Consider the following 24,478-nt stretch of genomic DNA (forward strand, 5'->3'; position numbering starts at 1 on the left):
ATGTCTTTCAGAACATTAGCCTCAACAACACAAAGAAATGTGCTTTTCCTTAGCCATATACTATAGATTAGCAGAGTTCTGAGTTGGTAGTCATAAATATTCTTTAAGTGTGCTTTATTGAATATATTACTGCTAAGGACAGAATAGTTCTGTTTTGTATGCTAGTTCCCTTTACAGTACTTATCACATGATAAAATAAACACAGAACAGCTAAGTAATGACAATTAAATAATTGCATTATTTAAGATACCATATTTTATTCTTTTGTTGCTTTTCATATTTTTGTACAGGGCCTCGATATGTAATTCTGAAAGACTTTGAACTTGTTTGAACTTGTATGTACCCCAGGCTAGCCTCAGTCTCACAAAGATCCAACTGCTTCTACCTACTGAGTGCTGGAATTAAAGTCATACATAGTTACTCCTGGCTAGATTTCAGTGTTTACTAGCTTTGATCTTTCAACACCTCTATGGGCATAGAAATTTGACAATTTTAAAATCTGACCCTGTCCTTTGTTATGTATTAAATCAAGATCTTGATTACTAATTTAGAGGCTGGTACAGTTAAAATACATTAGTCAGTGAATATCCTTTGCAGTGTTTGCTACATGAATAAATAAGTAATCAATTAAATCACGGTGTGTCTGTCTTTGTAAATGCCTGAGAGTCAGATATTACAACACTCCTTTACTAGGTAGTAACTAATTGTGTTTGGTTCGGTTTTATTTTTAATATAGAAACAAAGCATCACAGTGAAAACATTAAGAAGAGGAAGTGTTCTAATCTCCTAAATCCATTAACTAACAGAAGAAGGCTCTTTAAATGTTCTTATGGGTTAGCAGACTGTCAACATTCAGTATGATAAGTTTTGCTGAGCTCAAAGTCTGCTCTGTCTTTGGAGCATTTTGTTCTCAATAGTAGTCCCTTATAGCCAGTTTATCCTGCAGTACAAATTTTACATGCTAGTATGGGGAGACTGTCCCATGATGATCTCCTCAGGTCCTCACCATGTTCTGAGCCAGTCCCTCTCATTAGTGTGACTGCACATGGGGATAGGCTCTGGCAGGCATTGATGTGACTCTAAAAATCTCCTTGTGACATGCTGTCAGTCTGTCAGTCAAGATTCTACTCAGCCATTTTGGTGCTCTCTCTCTCTCTCTCTCTCTCTCTCTCTCTCTCTCTCTCTCTCTCTCTCTCTCATGTTATTTTTTCTTTCTTTCCTGTAACACTTATTCGCACTTGACCCTATGATTTGGAAAGTGCACACAAGTCGGTATTCTAGACATCCCAGGGACTTGAAGGCTGATCTAATGCCTGTGTTGCAAGATGAAAAACAGAAGAATTTTGTTGAACCTATAAAAAGGATGACATTTCGCCTGGCCCTGGGCTGTTCTCTTCAAAATTGAAGCTTTTGCAGCTTGTGGCTCTTTGATTTGTGTGCTGAAGAGCATCATATCTTGGCCATTACTGAATCATAAAAGTTCTCTGCCTCTTCCCAGCTCATTTTATTTAAAAGGAAAAATAGAAATGCTTTATCTTACAAAAAATACATTTTCTTTTTCTTTTCCTTCATTGGGGGCATTGCACGAATGGATTCTGTAAGGGTTCAGTAAAAACACATGTAAATGATCATTTGAAAAGACCATTCAGCTGATGTAAGGAAGTCATTTTGGTGGCCAGATTGGAATAGGTGTCATGAGAACCGAGCATTCCGAGGCCCTTTTTTTGCCAAATCAGTCTGTGAAAGGCCAGACCTTGTACACATTATTTATTCTCTTCGTGCACAAAAGAGTAATATAGAGCCACATAGCACATCCAGGTCAGGGTCTGGCTTAACCACCAAGTACTGACTGAGCTGAGTGTCAAGGAGGGAATGCCATTCAAATTCCCTCTGCATTTAAATGCTTTGAACAACAGAGAGACACATGCAGCGAATTTCACAACATTTGAAGTTGTAATTTCTTAGCTAAACCATATTATCTTTTAATGAAACCCTATCCACTGCTTAACGATTCCTCTATTCAACAAACATGTCTAGTGATTTTCAATATCAGTCACTCTTCTAGCTGCTGAAAATCAATACCTCAGGCATCTCATTCCTTAAGGCATCTTCAATCTATTTATAAACCTGGTATATCAAAGTGAAGCACCTTGGTTAGAGGCTCATTCTCTGCATGTCCCCACATTTCCTGCAGAATCAGTTCAAATAAACACACTATCAGAGCCTCACACTCACAAAAAGAATAAAGAAAAAAAGGTCTCACTAGTGTTTCATGGGTTTTATGAGATTTGTTATATTTGAAGGCTAATCAAATCTCAGAAGCATAATAAATTGTTTTCCTATTCTAAATAAGCATTTCTGTGCACAATTTTGTATTCTTGTGTTAGAAATATCCCCTTACTTGCAGAACTCAAGTCACAGAGCCCAAGTCAAATTATGATGCAGACTGCATCTGTGTGCTAAACACAATCTCAGAGCACAGAACTGGGCTTAAAGGGTACATAGTACTTGAATGTTTACAGTATCCATGAAATACTCTCCTTGTTCACTTTTTATTGTTTTCCTCTGCCAAAGACAAGTATATTCTGAAGAACTACAGCATGCATAATGATCACCCTTTCTTTGTATGTCAGTGTGTTTGTGTTTTGTGTGCACGAGTGGACATTTGCGTACAGGTGAATGTGGATACCAGAAGATATAATGTTAGGTATCTTCCTAGACTAACATTGTAATTGTGTTTTTTGATACAGGGTCTCTACTGAACCAGAAGCTCACTGGCTGGCTAGGCTGAATGGCCCACAAGCCTCAGGAATCCTGTCTATGACTCTCCAGCTCTAGGATTATAATCATGCTCTGCAAAACCCAGTTTTTTATGGGAGTTCAGGGGGTTCTCACCCGGGCCCATGACAGTACAATAATTTACTGATGGTCACCATTCTAGTCCTAAGTTTCATTTCCAAAAACCACCTCTATATGTAGCAAGATCAAATCCTTTCAGGCATGCTGTATAAAGTTAACTCTCTGTTTAATCTTGTCTGAGACATAGTGGTACATGTATGAAATGTGGATACTTTTAGAAACTAAGTTTCTGGTCTTTGAATTGCCTCAGTGGTTAAGTGCAATGGTTGTCCTCCAGAGGATGTGGGTTCAACTCCAAGCACCCACATTGGAGCTCAAAAAAATTAATAATAATAAAATAAAATGAACAAACAAGAAAAAGAACCACCAATCTCATGTAAATTCCAATTCCTAGGAACCCATTGCCCTTTTCTGGAATCCGTGAGCACAAGACATAAGTGTGATACACAGCATCAACACGTTCAAAACACTCATACTGTGTAAGATTCCTTAAATATTATAAAGCCATTCATAAATTGAGAGCATAGTGTAGGTGCAAATAAAATTACATATAAATACTTAATCCACTTACACATTTTAGAACACAGGATATAAATAGTGTTGAAATAACCATTTTTTCAAATTGGTGGGCAAATTGCAAATTCACAGGGGGGATTAAAATGTACTGTACATAAAGGTGTACTTAGGAATATTCTTTTTCTCTCTCTCTCTCTTTCTCTCTCCTCTCCTCTCTTTTCTCTCCTTGCTTTATTTCTTTCTGCTAAGTTAACAAGAGAATTTCTTCAAGCTCTCTGGGTACTTGAAATAAGAAAAAAAACATACTTTTCTTTGCTTCAAAGATCCTAAATATGATGACCAGACCCAGTGCAGCAGAGTCAGAAGAAAGATAGCCATCTGTTAGCCATAGGCAGCCCTTGGGAGCTTTGAAACTGACCCAGCCCAGAGATTGAGAACAAGCTTCAAGAAAGGATTCTTGACCTCAAGTTAATTACTTGGTGCTGGGTAAGAAGGAAAAATGAAGGACCAGTGAACAAAATCCAAACCAGCCTTGGAAGCGTTTGTTTCTCTAAAATATGCTTCAGAAATGCCCACCTGTGAAGAGGTTCTTATTCAGGTTAGAGTCAACACAGCCTTCTACAGTTAATAATCATGTGTGAAAGCTAGGGTGTGATGCATTTGGCAAGAGCATGAAAAATGAAGCAGTAGAATACAAAAAAAAAAAAAAAAGTATCCCTGAGAACCTTGGCTCCAGAGCCTCACTGCATTCACTTATTGATTGACCTTTGATGGGTTCTTGAAGCTCATAATACTAGAGCAGATGACACAAAACTGATGGTTTGACCTACGTTAACAGATTGTTATGAAGATTAAATGATAAGATTTTTGAGGAGATCCTAGACCAATGCATGGCAGATAGGATGGAATCCCATAGAATGAGCTGCCCCATTAAGAGTAACACCTCCTACTCTCAGTTCTTGTCAGTATATTGGCCTGTGCTTTAAGAGGTTGCTTGGTTTTTCATGGTGAAAGTGTCAGTCAATAGGAAGTGACCAGTCTTGACAGCTTCCATATTGACTTAAAAGTATGATTTACCTCAGAAAGCACAAAACAGTTCCTATAGATTGTGGCAATTACTGAGCCCTTAAAAAAGAAAAATAGATTCAAGATTTGTTGATGTAATTCCTTAATATCAGACCAAATTTCCCTAGAAAGAGAATCATCCAGTCAAATGGATGTCTTAGTTGGGGTGTCTATTGTTGTGAAGAGACACCATGACTACAGAAACTCTTATAAATGAAGACCTTTCGTTGGTTTGTTTTTGTTTTTTGAGAAACGGTTTTTCCTTGTAGCCAGATTGGCTTCAAACTCACAGAGTTCCAACTGCTTCTGCTTCCCTGAGTACCAGGATTATAGGCATCTGCCACCACACCCAACTAAAGGAAAACATGCATGCAGACATGATGCTGAAGTGGCTGCTGAGAGTTCTACATCCAGGTCAGGGGACAGCTGACAAGAGAGTGCCACATTGGGCCTGCCTTGAGCATCTGAAACCTCAAAGCATACCCCCAGTGGCACACTTCCTCCAACAAGGCCATACCTCCTAACAATGGACCTATGGGGGGCAATTTTATTCAACCCATGATGGTGGATCTACTTCTTCTGTTCCATTGGAACAGAAGTGATAAATTTACAGGTTCTAATGAAGTGAATCACCAACCTGAAGTTTTTTCTTCTCCTGGTGGTACAATCAGGAAAAGGGAATTTGATGCCACTATATCTAAGAAGATGGCTAGATGCATTCCTAGATATATTCACATGAATAACAGTGTATAGAGAGACTCACAGAGTTGAATACCACAGTAAGCAGTCAACAGTAGCTAGGCATTTATGGCTGTAGGACACTTTGCTGAATGAAGAGAAACAATTTGGGAATAGCCGGTTGTCCACAGTGGAAAGCAGCCAAAGTAAAGATCAGTTGCCTTGTGGAGTTACATACTTCTTTCTTCCTAAACTGATTTTCACAAGATAATTGTTGAAAATGCTGATGTTGCTGCGTTTTTTTACTTTCTTCCCTTTATTTTTGCTTTGATACCATGGTCTACATAGTAGAGGGCTTCCAAGTCAGTACCTAAAGAAGAAACAGAAACATCTTCAACATCTCACCTTAGATAAATATAAACAAAGTGATAGGTGACTTTTTATGCCAGAAAAGATCTCTAAATTTTTGTTTTTCTGATCAATAAATAAAGAAAGCAAGAACTTAGTAGATATTTCAGTTGATAATGTGCTTGAGTATAGGTGATGATGATGATGATAGTGGTGATAATGATGTCAGGAGACAGAGCGGGGGTGGGTGTGAACATGACCATCAGATGGGGGCATGGACACACCTCCATCCTACTACATGCTGCTGCCTCTATTCAGAGATTTCCATGCATCATGAAGAGAGAAGTATTGATTGTACACAGAAAAGAATTTCGTAACAAAGCAATGTAGAGCAGAGTTGGAGTATATTAGAAAGAGAATTTAATATAGATGTAAGCAGAGGGTTAGTAGATAGAGAAGCACTCTGGAAAAGAATAAGATTTACAGAGTGGTGCATGTGGACTTTTCAAGAGAAAACTATGTTTAATTGTCTTAGCATTGGTCATATACACCATTTTGATGGCTTTCAAGTTACATATCAAAAGATTACTAAGAAACTTTCTCTCTCTCTCTCTCTCTCTCTCTCTCTCTCTCTCTCTCTCTCTCTCTCTCTCTCTCACACACACACACACACACACACACACACACACACACACACACACACATCAATGAACTTACATAGTGCTTCAAGATGTGCCTTGGAAAGGATAATAATCTAATAGGATAAAATCATGTGTTATAAGTGTTACACAGGGGTCATTGCATAAATTTCTGTGGAGTTTCTTATGATTAAATGGTAGCTTTACACCTTAGAGAAAATCATCCCATATAATTCACTGATATGTTAATATTATTTGAAACATTTCTGTATAAAAGGAATATTGCTTCTTTGCCAACAACTTTCATAGCAAGTATTGTTAGTTATGTGAGAATTCTTGTCTCTTGGCCAATAAGAGACTTCAACTAGACTTTTTTGTTGTTGTTGTTTTTATTAAATATTTTTTATATTTTACATATACATTCATATTATTATACATATATACAATAAACCACCTACAGCAAAAGGAATGATGAAGAAATCAGGAATTATTTAAATGTTACATTCATAGTGTTTTGGCTATTTCTATTTGGCAACCTTGAAGAAAACATCTTGGTGCATCTAAAATTCTGAATGTAAATCAATATCTACCATACCTCATCATTATCAACTTAAAACATCTGTCTAGACCTAAAAACATCTTAACCCCTAAACAAGTAAGCTTAAATGTAAAACTAAACTATCTGGTCTTCAACCCCATCAGAGACTTGAGAACGAATAAAATTAATTACCTGAGTAAACAGGGAGTGCTCGTTAGCAGCTTCCCAAATGAGAAGATGACAGAGACAGTTTGCTGCCTGAACAGTCACCCAAAACTCTCTATAATGTTGAAGCATCATCTTCAGCTCTCTGTACCAATATATCTGACAAACATATTTGTGAAGCAGGATCTATTGAGGGCTTGTTTACCTTGTCTTGGCAGAGTATGGCCATCAACTATGCCTGGATCCAAGCTTGCCCATTTTTAGGCATAATTCTGTATGTGGCAGAAAGGAGGACACTTTGCCTTTTGGTTATTTGCCACATTTGAAGCCATATCCATAAGGAGGTTCTTTGATGTTCATCATCTTCTTTGAGGTAGTCTGGGTGTTGCCAGGAGTTAGCCAGTCTCATTGTCAATGAATCTTTAAAATAATAGAAACATCTTCAATTTCATATCCTATATGTCTCTGAGGGTTTTGAAGACCTTATCTAACTATTTTACCTTTTCTTTCTATAGAATCTTATCTATCTGTTATACCTAAGGTGTGTATTCTTGTGATAATAATGGACTAGTAATTGATATGATTATGATTTGATCAAATAACAATTAACTTGTATAACTTACTGATCCTAAACAGCCTGCAATAGCACCTTCAAAGTATTGGTAGTAAACCTTGTATTATAACTGAGCTTCATGGGTACAATACCACATATTAGAGTAGAATATATATATATATATATATATATATATATATAGTGTGTGTGTGTGAAGAATAATCTTAAATTTCAGTTCTATATCAATGTATCTAAAATTAAACTTATTTTGCATCTATATACAAAATTCTATACCAGTGAGTTAAAAATAACCTTGTGAGTAACAATTAAGGCATTAAGTTGAGGAGTAGATTCACTAATCTACTTTTTTTTTAACTTTTATTGAATGTCTATGATTTACCCGTCATGCACCAAAATCCCTCTCCTTCCCCCAGTAAAATAAAACAAACAGACAATCAAAAAATCTGGTCACAGAAGCTGTAGTGTATCACACAGTATATCCTTTTGTCCACATATGTTTACTTTCAAATGTTCATTGCTATGAGTCATGGGTCTGGTTTGAGGCCTACACTATCATCACTAGATCCTCACTGGGACTGCTGTTGGATATCCCATTGTTGCCATGTGTCAAGGAGGTTCTTAATCTTTGAATCTGCAGTTCTGGCCCCTTCATGTGTTCCAGTAGGTCATACATGGGGTATATGTTGGGTGAGGTCCACTCAGAGCCCAGGATCAGGGCCCACTCCCTTGTTCTCAGGGCAGGGCCCACTCTCCTACTCCTGACTAATCTACTTTTTTGTTCTATCATCACTATAAATTTCTATATTCCTTCTTTCTTTTTAACCCCTATCTCTAAACCTAAGACTGAAAGACCAAGGAAAAGAGAGACATCCCAGAGTCCAACCTTGTTGTCTCTCTAAATAAGACCAACAAACATCCCTGAGTCCAACCTTGTTTTCTCTGTAAATAAGATGAATAATAGCTTATAATCAACTCCCAATGAAAATAAACATCTATCACCCAGAAAACCAACCAAAAATCTACCCAACCTCCCTTAAAGGAAACGAGTGTCCATTCTCCTAAAGTTTCTTCTACCTGGTTTGGAATGAATAATACCTTTCTAGGGGCCCAAATAAAACTGTGGAAATGGTTAAATAAGCTAGGAAGGAATAGCATTTGTCATCCAGTTTCTAAATGCTGAGCAATTCCATGCTTAGAGTCCTGTGTAGGACAGTCTGAAATTCTGAGCCAATTGTGATTGGAAGCTTTCTTTGAAACTGTTCTGGGAAGTGTCTTATTCTGATAGGGAACAGCAACTGAAGCACTTGGTTCCGGAACATGAACAATGCAGGATGTCAGTGTCCAGCATGAATCCTGTCAGGTCTGATCAAGAATCAGTGTCCAGTTAGTTTATTCTGAAAACATATAACTTCTCATGAGCATTGTATAGTCCTAAAATTATAAATTTATAAGGTGTGTATGTGATGCACAGAACAATTAAGGCTGGTTCTCTGCTCTTTGTATGAAAAGAAAAAATACATCTGTAAATCTTCATACCTTATGAAGAATAGCATCTAATAATATTTCACAGGGGAGGAGGATCCAAGATGGCGGCGAGCAGCGTGGACCGCGTTTGGAGGCTCCAGTGAACAATTCAGGGAATTGCACAGATTTCTGAGCCAGGAACACCAAGGTCCGAACATCATGGCAGCGGGAGTGCTCCACGGTTCGGAGGGACCAGGGTGCGGAGGACCTGCGTGCCCCTGCACACGGGAGGAGCGTGGATTTTCTCTGATGGGAGCGGCAGTGGCAGAGGCAGCAGCACCAGCGGCACCAGCAGCGGTGGCTGAGGTTTGCAGCTCATAGCCTTCCGGTGGAGGCGATTGGTGTGGTGGCTGGTGGGAGTTACTGCGGGAGAAGGGACTCGGGGCAGAATTTAGATCGCGTGGAGCCTTCGGACCCAGACTGGACTCGGCGGACAGTTCGGCCCCAGAGTCCTGGGTACTGGCCCAGCCCAGCAAGCAATTCTGCCCGAGGCACTAACTCAGCTTTGGCGACAGCTCCCCTGCTGTGGTGCAGGCTTGGCCGAGCACTCAGTTCCATCCTAGGTACCACCTCAGCTCAGCAGCAGCTCCCCTGCAGTGACACAGTCACTTAATAAATATAATATTACATGATAGTTTAAAATAACATTATATAGGAAGACTTGATTTCCTATTTATTTTCTCCTATTACCAAATAGATAACATCAGCAACAAAGAAATGAAACAAGAAACAGAATAATGGGAAATGAGAGAAAAAATGTTCCCACTCCTTGGAAAGGGGAGCAATAAGTCAAGCAATAAGAGAACACATTTGACTGAAATCTACAGGTAGCAGCATAAGGAGTGCAGTTAAAGGGTCTACAAAAAGACCAAAGGAAACCTAACCATTAAAATTAGTAATAGCTGAGAATGCACTAATACTAGGTCAAGATAAAATAACTACAAAAGAATAAAATGTAACACAGAGTATCACTAAGAATCACATGAAAGAAAGAGCTCTACATTTTCTGTCTTCCTCAAAGGCCAATCACTGGCCTGGTGATACTCGCTTTGACAGGCCTAACATACCAATGGAAAGAATTCACATAGAAAATTATGATATGAATGAGCAATTCCTATGGATACAATATACGCCAGCTGTTATCTCAAGGGCATTTAACTACAAAATGTATTTATGCTGATCATGTTAACTGAGAAGCTGAAAAATATTATCATAAGAAATATTGGGAAAACTGAAATAAAGATAAAACAAGCAAGTTTATTTATGTATACACAAAAATAACCACCTTAGAAAAACCAGATATATTATTTCCAAATTAATTATTATAATATGCTCTATTGTAAAATCCTAGGTAAGCTGCCAAGAATCCAGAAGTAGAAAGCATGGAGGCACAGGCAAGCAAGATCTCCATGCCCTCTTTGGACAGTGCATTCAAATTCACACAACCTCACTCTCATTTGCAGTTCAAATATTACTTTATTAGTTAGAAAGATTTAGACTGAAATATTTGTGGGGGAAAAATCAAAGAAAATAATAAGAACATTATTCCACAAAGAAGGTAAATCAGAAAATGATAATGCAAAGAAAACAAGATAGAATAGAACGCCAAAATAGAGCAGTGTGACAAATTTGTAAGAGAAAATATGTTTTATTAAGAGATAGGGACTTCAAAATATTAATTTATTAATTGTTTATAGATGTGTTTTGTCTGCATGTACACCTGCATGCCAGAGGAGGGCACAAGATCTCATTATAGATGGTTGTGAGCCACCATGTGATTGCTGGGAATTGAACTCAGATCTCTGGAAGAGGAGACAGTGTTCTTACCCTCTGAGCCATCTCTCCAGCCCATACATGCAGTCTTAAGTTGTAGGTCTCTATTGTGTCCTTCCCCTTATAGATTGGGGAACCTGTGGAAAAGGGAGAGAAAGATTATAGAAGTCAGAGGGGACAGAGGACACCAGAAGAACATGCCCACCTGCCACAAGGTGTCAGGATTGGCAAAAGCAAGCAGGTGAGTTTCTTGGAGACAGCTCACTATTTTTTTCATAGTCTACAATGTGTCCTGGAAGACAAGACCCCAGGAACTTTGTCTTCCAGGACACACCCATCATAGACTACGCAAAAAATGGTGGGCTACCTCTAGGAAGCTCTCCTGCTTGCTTTTGCCAGTCCTGCACAGCTTGTGGCACCCACCCAATCAGCTAAACAAGCCTCAGAGACAGAGAAACAGAAAGCACAGGGTCTGCACGGGTCTGCACCGGATCTTCTGTGTATATGCTATAGCTGTTAACTTGGTGTTTTGTGATAATCCTAACAGTGGAAACAGGAGCATCTTTCACTTTTTTTAAAATTTTTTTTATTAATTTATTCTTGTTACATCTCAATGGTTATCCCATTCCTTGTATTCTCCCATTCTTCCCTCCCTCCCATTTTCCCATTATTCCCCTCCCCTATGACTGTTCCTGAGGGGGATTACCTCCCCCTGTATATGCTCATAGGGTATCAAGTCTCTTCTTGGCATCTTTCACTTTTTTGCCTGTTATTAAGATAGTTTTCCTCCAATTGTCTTGCTTGATCCAGCCTTGATATGAGGGCTTTTGTTCTATTTTGGTGTATCCTGTTTTGTCCTGTTTGGATGTCAACTCTTGGAGGTCTGTTCTTTCTGAAGAGGAAACAGAGGAGGAGAGGGAGGAGCAGAGCAGGGGGCGGGGGACTGTGGTTGTGATGTACTGCATGAGAGAATCTATTGTCAATGAACAATGACAATCTAATGTCAATGAATAAAAATAAATGATCAAATTATCTACCTAGAAAAAGAGAGAGAGAGCAAAACTTTGACTAAGAAATTTATAAGCCATTTACAACAGAGATAAATGGAATAAAAGCATTACAAATGTAAATACTAAAAATTAAATATGTGGAAGTATGCACCAAGATGACTGATTACTAAAAGTCAAAGAAAAAATCAACAGTTATAATAATCACAGACACACTTCAAAGACAAGGAAGTTATAGTAAAAGAATAATTTTAATGCCTTAAAGGATTTTTATGTGTGATTCATGAGTGACTTACACACAGATGGTGTACTTATAAACAATCTGTGTGCAGTGACCTCAGAGCCTCAAAGAGGCCATCATATCCCCTGTGTGGTTAGTGAAAGATGATTTTGAACCAATGCTGGGAAATGAACCAAGGTCTCTGGAAGAGCAGTAAATACTCTTAACCCCTGAGCCTTCTCTCCAAAACCAATTTTTAATTTTTTTAAATACAAAATTTATGATGGTAAAATAATTATGATTATCTCTACTGCAATAGCATCTCTTTCCACACCAGTGAAATACAGTCTTTGCAGTGCAAATTTAATTCTATGATGATATCTTGTTTACTGAAACACAGAATAGAACCTTGAAATAGCCAGAAACATTAATAATAGTCAACTTTAATGAAAAATATCAAATAATGAAAACATACTATCTCCAGTAAACAATCTATGAATCTATATGTCTAACCAAAAGTTATCAAAATGTAAATTAAAAACTATTCCTAAATATAAAATACAATTTAATGGGAAATAGATATCAGAAAAAAACATAGATTTCTAAATAATTGTTTTGAAATTTAATAAAACTATATTTACCTATCACTGAAATACGTAGACTACTGAAATATATATGTACTTTTAACAAATTTATATTAACACAAATCAATGGTCATAGACATATTTCATAATTAAAGAAAATCTTAAATGACCTATATGTCCCCCTACTATCATATTTTTATTTCCTTCTTTACAACTCATGTGTACAAAACTGATTTTATACAACACATATACACAGAGACACAGATACACACACACACACACATAGACACACTCCATCAATTCCCATTATTCACAGTTGTTATGGTCTATAAAATCACTGTGAACACTGAGTTAACAAGTGCTGCAGCATTGCCCCTGGAAAACGACAGGGTTATATTCTTGCAAGCCTCATGTTGCAATGCTCTTGGAAGCCCATAAATACATAGTTCTGTTTCATGTGTGGTTATGTTTAATTACTCATTATTTAATTTGTGTTTTTCAATCCATTAACACATAAGTTACTGCTAACAGCACTGTAACCTACGTCTGAATGAATCTGTGTAACTCACAGTTCTCCATGAGGTATATTAAAGCCTTCTTTTGCACTGTGCTGAGGCCAGTTAAAATAGTAAAATTACCAACAGAAAGAAGAAAAAAATGGATCACTACAAACAGCAATGGCAGTGGTTTGTAGTACAGTGGGCTGGCCCTCCATTTGCAAGGGTTCTATGACAATGACAGATTGAAATTTCTTCAGATAATTTGTGTCTGTACCAAATATGTACAGATGTACTGAATATGTACAGCCTTTCTTCATGTTATTCCTTACACATAACTTATTATATAGCATTTGCATTATGTCATGAATTACAATTAATTGAGAGGTGATTTAAAGTATATGTGGGTATGTGCACTGGTTACATGCAAATATTACACTATTTTAGATGAAGAACTTGAGCATCTGTGAATTTTGGTATCCAAGACAGGATTCTAGATCCAACCCTCCATAATTACCCAAAGGCAAATCTTCTTGAAACAAGAAGGTACCCAGTCATCTTTTTCAACCTCGGCTGTAACAAGTTCATTGAGGATCTTGATTTTCATATCTCTGCATGTCCACAGTGACCATGAAGGCACCTGAACAATCTTGAGATTAAGATAATTTTACCTCATTAGTAGATTCAGAAATGTGTGATCCATAAAATGATAACTACCAATGTTCATTATCTAACTAGAAATACAAGGATTTAACATTGTACACCAGATATATCCTCAAATTAACACTAAAGTTTTTGTAAAAGCACTTGCCTCTAAACCTGTTGACTTAAGTTCAATCCCTGGACCCAAATCATAGAAGGAAAGAATTGACTTCCACAAGTTATCCTCTGACCACCTCATTTAGAGAGAGTGTGTGTGCAGGGGTGGGGGGGAAGGAAGGAGAAAGAAGGGGGAAGAATGATAGATAGATAGATAGATAGATAGATAGATAGATACATAGATACATAGATAGATACATAGATACATAGATAGATAAATAGACAGATAGATAGATAGATACAGGTAGACAAAGACAGAAAGGCAGATGACAGGTAATATTTTCAAGAGCCTTACTCTTTTTCAATTTTCATTTCTTAATTTGTTCACTTTACATCTGGATTGTAGCCCTCTTCCTTGTGGCTTCCCAATCCCACCCTGCCTCCTTTATACCCTCTCCCGCCCTCTCCCTCTCTCCCTCCCCTTGTCCTCAGAAAGGGGAACCCTCCTCCCTTAACATCTGACCTCAGCCTACCAAATCCAAGAGCATTTTTTAGACAGGACATAATGAAACTAAATTTTTGTAGTGTCATCTTTAAAATAAGTAATCACAGTCTATCTTATGGGGCATTTTGAAAAAACAACATTTAGAATAGCAAACTCTTAGGAAGATCCTATCTCAACCACTATAGAATTCTGCAAACCATGAAAAGAAGTCATCAGTGTTGTTGCTAATCTCTTACCTCCTTCTGCAGAGTGACCTTACAGGGAGTAGATCCTCCTCTCTCTTAAATCCCCTTGTTTCATTCCCAACAATCAAACCTTCAGTAGCCACAGACACTGCCTTTCCTACCCAGTATCACCTTAACCAAAAGGCACTCTTCTCCTTAAGCTACCGTGACGCTTAAGAGCATCCATAACTTTGCAAGCAGATGTACACATCCTGATAACACATAAAAGATCTCCCACGGTTACAAGTGCGGGCCTCAGAAATTCACGTCATAGTTTTCAGGACAGCACAAGGGACATGTGGGACCAGTTAACCTTCTCACTCACGTCACGTCACCCTTTGCAGCCTCCCTTGTTTTCACATCTATTGTCATCCCTGTTTTCTACAGAGACCTATGGTTTCATGTCAACACTGAAGCTTCACTTTAAGCCACAGATGCTGGGCATCGGCATTGTTCTTGCCAATGACATTATTATGAGGCCTGTATTTTTATTTATGTCACTCTGTGAAATCTGCCACTTGGTGCATAAAGTTCCCAATGGCTTGAAGAGAAAAGCATTCACTCACTAATATCAAAACATAACAGCTCTGGTCTGGTACAAATCTATGAACACTAACTTTACTGCTCATCTTCCTTCTCAGGAGCAATGTCAAGTTAATTCAGTGCACTTTGCATTAGTCCTCCTATAAAATGCTGCCTTGTCCTTTATTCTGACTGTAATATCATAGTCCAACTCTGCTTTTCTCTGTGCAAATGCTTTAAGACAAACATTATAATAAGATTCCATTTCAGAAGCTGAAGAAATTCAATAAAAGTAAAAATAATATGATAGAGGTGTACATTGCAAAGACAGAATTAATTCCCCTTATCCGGTCTACAGCCATTAAATACTTAGTGCTTTAAATGGACAATGAGATCTACAAACCAAAAAAGTTTAATGTTTAGGAGATTAATCTTAACATGCTAAAATTATGTCATTTTACAAATCTTGTTCAGGTGAAAGTCAGAGAATCAGTTTGTAATGAATTATGAGTTAGCATCAAAGACGTTAGAAAATTCTCAACTTTCCAGCCTCTTTATCATTCCTGCAATATTTATTTTATCCTCTGAAAAAAATTTTACAATGTATTTTCTACAAATATAAAAGGATTAAATCTATACTTTAATTACAGTAAAATTTATTTGTAATTTATATCTTAGATGTTACAGTTTGGTAACTTAAAAATCTTTGGACATAAAGAACATGAATAGAAAAGGGAAGAATAGCAGCTGTATTATAGAAAACGATGATTTTATATAAGCTCATTTTATTAAACACAAATATTTTTATTTATTTTAAGAGTATAGTACATTAAAAAAGTTCAAAGGTCACAGAATATTACCCCCTCTTTCTCATCCTGGTCTCTGTATGTTCTGCTACCTCTTCATAACTTTGAACTAACCACCATTCTCATGTCTCCTTATTTTTCCCAAGAATATTTATTCATTTCAAAAGCATGCTATAATCCAAGCACTAGGGAAGCAGAGGCAAGCATATCACTGTGAGTTCAAGGCCACCCTGGTCTATGAAGTGAGTCCAGGATAGCCAAGACTACACAGAGAAACCCTGTCTCAAAAAACCAAAATATAAAAATATAAATTAAATTAAATAACATGCTATTTACCTCCTTCCATTTTTATCAAATGGAAATATACTGTCCATGCTGTGCAAAAGCCTGCATAGTCAAACCATGGCGGTATCCCTTGTAGTCCATTTTAACCCTACAGCAACTATTTCTAGAAAAATTCTGGAAAATGTGTGCTTGCAAGAGAATTCCACATTTGTCTCACTAGTTTATAGCATGTAAATAAAGCTTTAATACTTATACATTATTTGATAAAAACATGTACTCTCACTACATAACCTTCTTCTGTGTCTTAATATATATTTAAAATCTCATAAAAGAAGTCATTTTATTGGGAGCTTCTGCAACAATTTGTAGAATAGATAAATTCCTTCTGGGAGATTTTTCAGATACTGTTAAACAGTTCTAAGTACTAGCAATGTTCAGGTTTATGTTACCCAGTGGAGTGCTTCAGAGGGAATCTATTTTTTAAAAGAACTAAACTAAAGTACAAAGGATACTAACCACTTATGAAAACAAGGGCTTTTTAAATAGTATAGCTGTTGCCTGAAACACTTTGGGTATAAGTGTTTGGGTAGAAAATAACTTTTTTCCAAGATGCTGTGATATTTTGTGCTAATATTTCACACCTAAGGTGTTGTTTTCTTCATACAGAGGCAGCAATCGGTGGGAAAACAGAGACAACACAAACCACCACACTTTTTTTATCTTAAGTCTAAAGTTAATTTGCTACATGGTGATTAATGCTTTAATCAAGATTCGTGGGTTTGAAAATTAATCATTTCATCATCTGAATATAAAATATATGTGGATGGAAAAACACTATAAATCAAAGGAGAAAAATGGGACACAAGTATTTTCAAATTGTTCATTTTTCAAAGAAACCTCTGTCCACTTTCCTGCTAAATCTCTGTCCACTGGGTAGTAGCCAAGCTGCTCTGAATATATTCTTTAACTTCTAGTCCCTTTGTGTTCATTACTAAAAAAGATTTGTATTAAAATTGATGTGCTAGTTCCTCCTCTCCTTGTAAGAGCAGTTAAATCATTTACACAGGGCGATGGTCTGTTCACTGAGAGCCATTATCATAGCATCTACCATTGAGCTCTACATGATGAAAATTCTATGGCTACTGATAAAGGCCCATCAGAAGGCAGTAGAAGGTAATGGAGATGGGAGAGATGCAGCTGGTGTGTTCTAACTTTCTCTGTCATAACAGAACTTGTGCAGGTAGACTGATTAAATAGGTTGAGATGAAGTTTAAAAGTAAAATAGAGCTTGAGGCTAATATACTGCAAGGAATAGTGGGAATAAACTGCCCAACATACTATCCACACATAATCTGCTTACTTAGGGCAGCTGTGGCCAAGTAGAGCCAGCAGTAATGCCTATGGTTAGAAATTTTCTTGCTTCCTGTGTCTTTAAGTTATCATCTACTCACTTAAAGGTGCCTTGGAAAGGAAAAACACTTACACTATCTGGTCTAGGTACATACAAGAATATCTTCTAAGAATTGCTAAGTGTGGTGACTTACCAGGGACAATTAGCCAAAGATTTCATGTCGAACAACTTCAGTCCAAACAATAGGTAACTTGGTCATGTTGGAGTTGAGCTTCAACTCAAAGTATGCTCCTGACATTGCTGAGATGAGCAATTTCTGGGAACTAGAGTATAATACTGTCTATCAGCATGGTAAGAAGAAGTCAAATAACTGTGAAAAAATAAACAAACAAAAAACAATAACCAAAAAAAAAAAAAACTCACTAGCCCCAAGCCCTTTCTTTTCCAGCAGTTATTTTGAGCACATGAAGTTTCTAACCTGTTTCTGAAAATAGCCTTCCAGAGAAGTTATGAGATGAAAGAAGTTCCAGAAGACTGTACTGTTTATCATCCTAGGAAATACCATGTGCCTTAGCTACTTTTCCATTGTCATGATAAAACACCATGATAAAGGCAACTTATAAAAGAAATCACTTAACTGGGGACCTCCTTATAGTTTCAGAGGATTGTCCATGATCACCATGGTAGGAAACATCCAGAAGGCAGGCAGGTGTGACACAGGAGAAGTAGTTGAGAGCTTATGGGTTGAGACAACCACCACAGGCATAGAGAAAACTAAATGGGAATAGCATGGGCCATTGAATCCCACATAGTCTACTCCTATGACACACCTCTTCCAATAAGGCCACACCTCCGGATCCTTCTCAAACAGTTCAAGATAAGCATTTGCCACAATACTGTGTTCCAAAAGAAACTGCTTAGACATCAGAATGAAGCTGAGACAGCTTTACCAACTGTGAGGAAGCTCAGCTCATCTTAAACCTCTCCCATAGTTTAGTGATGGTAAAGTTTTATAAATAAGGATATATTTGATTATTTTAAAATAGCTTTCTTTTTTTAAGATTTATTTATTTATCATATATACACAGTGTTTTGCCTACATATACACCAGAAGAGGTCACTAGACCTCATTATAGGTGGTTGTGAGCCACCATGTGGTTGCTAGGAATTGAACTCAGGACCTATGGAAGAGCAGCCTGTGCTCTTAACCTCTGAGCCATCTCTCCAGCCCTAATAGCTTTCATTTTTTTAATTTCTAAAGTAATTTCTAAAATTAGGACTAGCCAATGTACTTTTCCAGTGTGGCTATAACAACTAAATGAATTTTATTAGGAATTAAATGAAACATGATATGTCTAGCATTGTGTCTATGACATGCCAGCCATCGAGTTGGCTGTTCTTATGTCCTTGGAAAGGCAGACTCTCACAGTACCTTCCTTGTTCTGTGTAAAAAATTCCTTTCTCTTATATTTATGGTTGTGAGCCTGGCCTTTAATGGCTGAGCCATCTCTCCAGCCAGGCGGTAAACTTTAAACCTCTACCCAGATCTAGCCAATGGTCAGAACAGTCTCCACACTTGAGTGGAGAGTGGGATAGGACTTTCTCACGTACTCTGGTGCCTCACATTTGACCATGTCCCCTGGAGGGGGAGACCTGGTGGCACTTAGAGGAAGGACAGCAGGTTACCGAGAAGAGACTTGATACCCTATGAGCATATACAGGGGGAGGTAATCCCCCTCAGGAACAGTCATAGGGGAGGAGAATCAGGGGAGAAGGGGAGGGAGGGAAGAATGGGAGGACACAAGGGATGGGATAACCATTGAGATGTAACAAGAATAAATTAATAATAATAAAAAAATTCCTTTCTCCACTCTGGCAACTATTACAACGGTACAACCATGAAGGATGCCTCATGCTTATCACATAGCCTGTTGATGCCAAGATGAGATGACATGCTGATACATAAAGGGACAAAGGTACTGCCTCAATGAATGAACCAGGTAACTAAAAAGATGAATCATTTAAAAATTTTAACCTTTATGCTAGGGGCTAGAGAAATGGCTTCATGGTTAAGAGCACTGGCTGATCTTCCAGAGAACTCCAATTCTATTCCTAGCATCCACGTGGTAGTTCACTACTTTTATTTATATATCTGTTTTCAAGTTTTCCTATACTTTCTTCTGGATTCTGTGGACACACGGGATGCATTAGAAGCACATACATATACCCAAGCAAAGTGCCAATATGTAAAATAATAAAAATATTTTTAAATCTGCATGTTACTCATGCTGGCCCAATAGGTTATTACACATCTAACAAAATTTGTAAATAACAAGGACCAAAAGAGATGCCACCCAGAACAAACATTTCAGCACTGAACAAAGATCCTATTGAAGTACTCACTTGGTATATGTCACAGATGACTAGAACCTGGGAATTGATGTGGAACCCTTTGTGTTCAACATTCCATCTGTACCAGCCCCAGGAGGCAGTCATGGCCCATTGGTAAACTATAGCAAAACGGAAATGTACCTTGAACCTGGCCTACCACCTCCCAACTAACTCTAACTGGTTCGCACCACCATTTCTGAAGGAATGCTCAAGGTCTCAGACCATTGATTACCCAAGGCCAGTAAAAAAAAGAAAATACTCAAATGCTTCTCTGAGGAATGATGTGAGAAGGTTTATTATCAATCCCGTTGCTCAATAGTGCTGATGCTAATTGTTTTTTATACTGCAAAATAAGGAGTACAATTATGCAGAACAGAATTTTAAATCTATGATTTGTTTGGACAATTGAACTGCTTAATTTTGTTGCTTAAGTCATACTGTTGAGAAGAATGATTTAAGTGCTTGAAGGATTTAGGTTGTATAAATGATTGCTTCTTCTTGTTACTGACTCCTCAGCACTCAAAATGCCTGGATAACACCACCACCGTGACTCCATGAAAGCAGAGAAACTCCACTAAGCAGATTGTAAGTACTAGACATAATTATACATTCTGAAATGAAAAGACAGGCTCTCTGACCCCAGCTTAGTGGAGCCTAAGGGACCCCAAATCCAGTAGGTAAACTCCTCTCCAGTTTCCAAGTACAATATACTGACATGCTTATAATTATTAGTTTAGCTTGCACATACATAATATCTTATGACAATGCTTTCTAGTGCTGTAAATATGATCATGTAATTTATGTGATGTAACATTACTCTTTGAACATTAATACAGTGTGATCCATGTGGTACTACATTGTAATCCACCGGCTAGCTGCTCATGGTAGATTTCTATTGTCTTCACTTTTCCTATCAAACATTGATCAGTTTAAACTGACATAGGATTGAGCACAAAGCTTAAGTAGCCCTGGCCAAGTGGAATAAAAGGATTTGTATTGTATGCTGCTATCGGCTAACTGCTCCCACTTAAGACCTCTGTTATGGTTGGCTTTATATGAGTCAATGAGGCTAGGCCAAAACTATCCTAGATTTTCTTGTGAGTATATTCTTTAATGTTAGATTAACATTTAAATCATCAGAGTTTGTCCAAAATGGATCACTTTCCATAATGCACGTAGACTTTATTCAGTCAACTTATGGTCATAAAAGAAAAACGTATGTGGTGGTTTGAATAGGTATGGCTGCCAGAGACTAATGTGCTTGAAGCCTTGACTCATAAAGAATCTTCATTGGTAGGATTCATGGTCTTGTTGAAATAAATGTGATCTTGTAGGAAGTGTATCACTGTGGGGTCGGGCTTTGAGGTCTCCTATGGTCAAGCTACGCTCAGTTTGGCACAGGCTCTCTCCTTGCTGCCTATGTGTCAAGATGTAGACCTCTAGGCTCTGTTCCCCAGCACCATGTCAGTCATGCTTCCAGCCATGATGACAATTGACTAAACCTCTAAAACTGTAAGCCAGCTCCAATGAAATGTTTTCCTTTATAAGAGTTGCCTTGGCCATGGTGTCTCTTCATGGCAGTGGAAACCCTAACTGAAATAACACGTAAGTATCTCAAGGTGAAAAAAATAAACTCAGCCTCAAAATGACTCTCTGAGTTGCTCAGCAAAGCTGGTTCTTTGATACGTTTGTAGGTTGCTCCACATGCTGCATTGCTCTGCAGCTTGTAATTCTTCAAACTAAAATAATGTTTTTCAGGCACAACAAAGAAGTTACACATATGAGCTCACAGTGGTTGTGACAGTTTAGACCAGATCTGTACAAATTCGATCAGATTAAAGTCCAGCATGGAGTGGTAAAGTAAACTGTAGCTGAAGAGCTGTTAGTAATGAGAGTTTCCTGGAGAGGAAGGATTCTCTCTGTGTGAAGATGTAGGAGGTCTAACGCACCCCAGTGGAGGGCCACACATCACTACTGGGACGCAGTGGGCTTGTACAAACAGAGGACTCAAAGTTGAGTGGGTGTGCAATGGTGGCTAGATCTAGAGGAAATATGGAAAGGAATGTATATTATAAAAGTACAGTACATGAGATTTTCAAGAAATTAATAAAAATATTTTAAATAAATAAATATGATAAATGCATGGGTATGTGACTGTATACGAAATCATTAATATGCACATACAGGCCATACTGATTAGATTTCCCAGGAGGAATTTGGTTTATAACTCAGTAAAATGGAAGCTAGTAGAGCCATCAGACTAGATTTTCACAAATCTTGCAGCTTCTGTTTGACTGCATCAGTTTCATTTGCATAGGGCTGATATTTCAGCAGGAAGAATTGAAAGCCATTCTGCTGTCATGAAGTTTACACCGGGCCCTCTTAATTCCAAGGTTCTTATGATCTCCGTGGAAATAGTGTAGACAAGACCTTAAAGTGTAGTATAGAAGGCAGAGTTTATTCCACATTTCAACCATGGTCAAAAGGACCCCTGTGTGGACACAGTTCAAGCCAAGTTTATACTATTTCTAAAGTCTCAATAGCAATCGAGTTTTATTGAAGGACTTTGTCCTATCCAGATGATTGCCAGGCTCATTTGAATTGATTCTTATAGGAGACAGCAGTGGAATGTTTTTGTTGTTGCCAAGAAAGTTTCTTGTCAAATAAATAGCCTCATAAATCTTAGGACTCTTAGAATAAAATGTATATTATTACCTATCAATGACTTTCCATTCAGTTTAGCCCTACATATTGTGGTGGTTTGAACGGAAATGTCCCCTATAAACTCACATATTTGAATGTTTGGTTCCTAGTTGCTGGATTGTTTAGGAAGAATTGTCGCTGGGGGAGAGGGCTTTGAGGTTTCAAGAGCCATATTCCATTTCTCTCTAGAGAGACTCCTATCTGCAAATCAGGGTGTAAGCTCTCAGCTACTGCTTCAGCACCATACCATGCTTCTTATGAGAGTCACGGACTCTTCCTCTGAAGCTGTAAGCAGGCACTCAGGGAAATACTCTGGTTTAAAAGCTGACTCAAAGAAAGAATAAGCAGGCTACCAAGATGAGACTTGATAACCTATGACCATAGGTCCCCCCTTGGTCATAGACCTAGGAGAGGGGAATAGAGTGAAAGAGGGAGGGAGGGAGGAATAGAGAGGATACAAGTGATGGGATAACAATTGAGTTGTAATTTGAATAAATTAATTAAATAAAAAATAAAATGAAATGAAAACTGTCTTGCTCATGGTATCTCTTCACATCAATAGAAGAGTAACTAAGGCAGAAGTACCAGGAGTGGGACATTGGTCTAACAGGTCAACCATGCTGCTTGTTGGTACAATATGGACTATGGGACTTCAGATTGGAAAAGCATTTATCTGGAGTTTTCCCTGCAGGGTTTCAGTCTTTGGACTTTGGACTTTCAACCATAAAAGACTATGGATACTTTTGAAGTGGGACTGAGTGCATTTTTCATTATGATATGGCTACAGGCCTATGGTGGCCCAGGGAGTAGAATACAGTGGTTTGAATGACAATGACCCACTATAAGGTCATATATTTGAATATTTTTTCCCAGTTGGTGATCTGTTTAGAAAAGATTATAAAGTGTGACCTTGTTGAAGGAGTATGTCTTTCTGGCTTGGCTTTGAGGCTTCATAGACCCAATCCAAGCCCAGTTTCTTTCTGTCCACTACTGCTCCAGAGCTGTGCTTGCCTGCCTGCTGCCACTCTCTCCACATGATGGTTATGGACTAACCCTCTAAAACTGTAAGCAAGACCCAAATTAAATGTTTACTCTTAAAAGTTGCCTTGTTTGTTGTGTCTCATCACAGCAATAGAAAAGTAACTAAGATACAAATGTCTCATAGGGTCATTATGCTAACTAGTCCTGAAACTCCTGTCTGTGGTTTTATATACTGTTGCCTGGAGGGTGGTAGGGCTCCAGTCTCAGTGCCTTTTTTTTTTAATATATATTATTAATTTATTCATATTACATTTAAATTGTTATCCTATCCCTTGTATCCTTTTATTCCTCTCTCCCTCCCATTTTCCCCTTACTCTGCTCCTCTATGACTATGATTAAGGGGGACCTCCTCGCCTTTCAAACCTGCTTATATCTAACTAGCTACCTAACACCACTCTCCACTGGATTTGTACCCTCGACAGGCTGAGAAGTTCTCTTAATCTTAAAGGCACTTCACCCAGGCCAGATTGGTTTCTGTAGCGTTGACACAGAAAAAAAAAAAAGGTTCAGATATAATCATGTTGAAACAAAGCTGGAGATTTTTTTTTTTAAGTAAATTCATATGGACTTAAGCAGATGAGAAAGAGAAGGAGAAAAAAAGCTGCTCAAGGAAAATATAGTGAGACACACTCTGAGAGCACAGACTTGGGCTTCTTCCAGAGCATCTTGGGGAGTAAGATACAAAAGTAGAGTTTGGACTTCAAGGGAAAGGCACAATTAATTGCCTTAGCAATAGCCTTATAGGACATTTTGGTGGCTCTCAGGTTTCCTCTCAAAAGCTTGCTGAGAAACCTCTTTCTCCCTTTTGATAAATATGATAAGTGAGGTGGCTCTGGAGATGCCTTGAATAAAAATTATAATCTGACAAAGAAAACCCCAAAGCCACTAGAATGTACTATTAGAAT

The sequence above is a fragment of the Acomys russatus genome, chromosome 2 (assembly GCF_903995435.1).
Source record: "Acomys russatus chromosome 2, mAcoRus1.1, whole genome shotgun sequence".
In the NCBI taxonomy this organism is placed as follows: domain Eukaryota; kingdom Metazoa; phylum Chordata; class Mammalia; order Rodentia; family Muridae; genus Acomys; species Acomys russatus.